The 2,456-nt window shown below is 48.2% G+C and overlaps 1 protein-coding gene across 1 annotated transcript in view; it reads right to left on the reverse strand.

Annotated features, from left to right (window-relative positions):
* The window catches only part of NDC80 (NDC80, kinetochore complex component), a 47,901-nt gene that overhangs the window by 23,542 nt on the left and 21,903 nt on the right, over positions 1 to 2,456 (reverse strand). The gene's annotated exons all lie outside the window — the stretch shown is intronic.

The raw sequence follows: 2,456 nt of genomic DNA on the forward strand, positions 1-2,456 counted from the left end.
AGGCTGAGGCGGAAGGATCGCCGGAGCCCGGCAGGTCAAGGCTGCGGTGACCGGGAGCGGTCACTGCACTCTAGTCTGGGCGACAGAGTGAGACCCCAACTCAAAAAAAAAAAAAATAAAATTTAGAAAGTATTCATTAATTGCATTACAAACATTGCTCTACTAAGAAATTAAGTCTCTTCCGGCAAGATGGCACAGAATAGGTGGGACTGAGAGAGTCTTGCAAAAGTGAGTGTCCAAAAAGACACTCTGCATGTGTTTGCCAATGGGTGAGTGAAAGTCCGTCTGAGGGGAGACTCTGGTTCACGCACCCGGGTTCTCCTCCAGAGGTGACTGCAATCCCCCACTGCCATGGGACTGGAGCACCAGTGCACAGGATCATCTGCTGTTCTCGGGGTTCTCCTGAGAAAAGGCAGTGGAAAGCACCTGATCTTTATCATCTGGCGCCCAGTCCACGCCATCACCTGTGTTAGCAGAGCACTACAAGCCAGGATCCGTGGAGAGAGAAGATGGCGAGAGCTGGAGAGGAGCCCCACCACCAGTGAGGATACGCCAAACGGAGCCATTTTCTCTGTCCTGGGACTAGACAGAGATCCGCATTGCCATGACCTGCTCCGCCCTGCCTCCACTTGGGACCAACAGGTAATCTCATCAGACTCGGAGAGACTGATGCCCCTCCCCCACACTGGATCAGACACAGACACATCAGATCTGAGTGGGAGACTTGCCAGGCAGCGAGCCGAGTGAGTTCAAATCTGATCTACCTTCCTCCCACAGTAGTCTGTGGAGCATCTACCCACAGAGTGCAACCCTATCAGCCTGAGCTGAGAATAGAGGGAAGTGGCTGGAGACAAGAGATGAAAGGAAGTTGGATTTACAGGAAAGACCTCAGAGTAAGTTTTTTGTTTATTTTTTTTAGTCTGTCTGTTTGGCTCGTTCTTGTGTGAGTTTTTTTTCTCTTCTCTCTTTTTGTTTTTGATTACCCTTTGTACTTGTTTTGTTTCTGTTATTTTATTGCTGTTCTATTTAGACTTCCTGCTTGTATATGGGCATTTTTGAGGGAGAGTACATCAATGGGGGGGGGGTTGTCAGTTTGTGTGTTTATATGATTATTCTTTTTTTTGTGAGTTGGAGTCTCACTCTGTCGCCCAGACTGGAGTGCAGTGGCTGCTGCCGGCCACCTCCGGCGATCCTTCTGCCTCAGCCTTCCAAGTAGCTGGAACTACAGGCGGGCGCTATCAGGCCCAGCTAATTTTTTGATTTATTGTAGAGATGTAAGGTCTCGCCAAGTTGCCCAGGCAGGTCTCGAACCCGCAGGCTCAGGCAATCCACTCACCTCGGCCTCCCAAAGGCGTAGAATTACAGGCTGAGCCACTGAACTTGGCTACATCATAGAAATATTAAGCAATTGCATATGCCATAGTATTTTGCAGAGTTTTATTATTAAGATCACTATTTTTATGAAAATAAGCATAGGAAGACACAGGATAAAAAAGAGCTTTCTTTAGTTGGGATTTTGCTTCTGAAGAACTGTAGTACTTGAAGCTTTTCACCTTATTTTCAATCAGTTTCAGCAGTTGAGCTGTTTAGGAGGTAGTGATGGAGGATAAGACAGCAGACAGAGGCAGGCAGAGCTCAAGAATCTGTCTTTTCAGAGCTGTGTGCAGTGTGTAGTAGTCCCAGCTACTTGAGAGGCTAAGACAGGAGGATTGCTTGAACCCAGGAATTCGAGATTAGCCTGGGAAAAGTAGCAATACACTGTCTCAAAAGACAAAACAATCTGATTTATTAATTATAAACTGGAATAGAATATGTGCTTATATAGAATATTTTTATTTTATTTATTTATTTATTTATTTATTGAGCTGGAGTCTCACTCTGTCGCCCAGACTGGAATGCAGTGGCATGCTCCCAGCCACCGCAGCCTCGACCTGCTGGGCTCTGGCGATCCTTCCGCCTCAGCCTTCCAAGTAGCTGGAACTACAGGCGCGTGCTACCATGCCCGGCTAATTTTTGATTTATTGTAGAGGCGAAGTCTCACCAAGTTGCCTAGGCGGGTCCTGAACCTGCGGACTCAGGCAATCCATTCACCTCGGCCTCCCAAAGCCACTGAGCCCAGCAGAATATTTTAAAATATTATTGTATATATTTATATTCAGGCAGCATGTGTTCTTAGGTTAGCTACTGCTTGGCTTCAAAAAACCAAGTGCTAGCTGGGCTTGGTGGCTCAGCCTGTAATCCTACGCCTTTGGGAGGCTGAGGTAAGTGGATTGCCTGAGCCCGTGGGTTCGAGACCCGCCTGGGCAGGCGAGACCTCATCTCTACAATAAATCAAAAATCAGCCGGGCGTGGTAGCGTGTGCCTGTAATTCCGGCTACTTGGAAGGCTGAGTTGGAAGGATCGCCGGAGCCCAGCAGGTCGAGGCTGCGGTGGCCGGGAACGGCCACTGTACTCCA

Source organism: Carlito syrichta, unplaced genomic scaffold, assembly GCF_000164805.1.
Source record: "Carlito syrichta isolate Samal-C Ts95f unplaced genomic scaffold, Tarsius_syrichta-2.0.1 Scaffold317479, whole genome shotgun sequence".
In the NCBI taxonomy this organism is placed as follows: domain Eukaryota; kingdom Metazoa; phylum Chordata; class Mammalia; order Primates; family Tarsiidae; genus Carlito; species Carlito syrichta.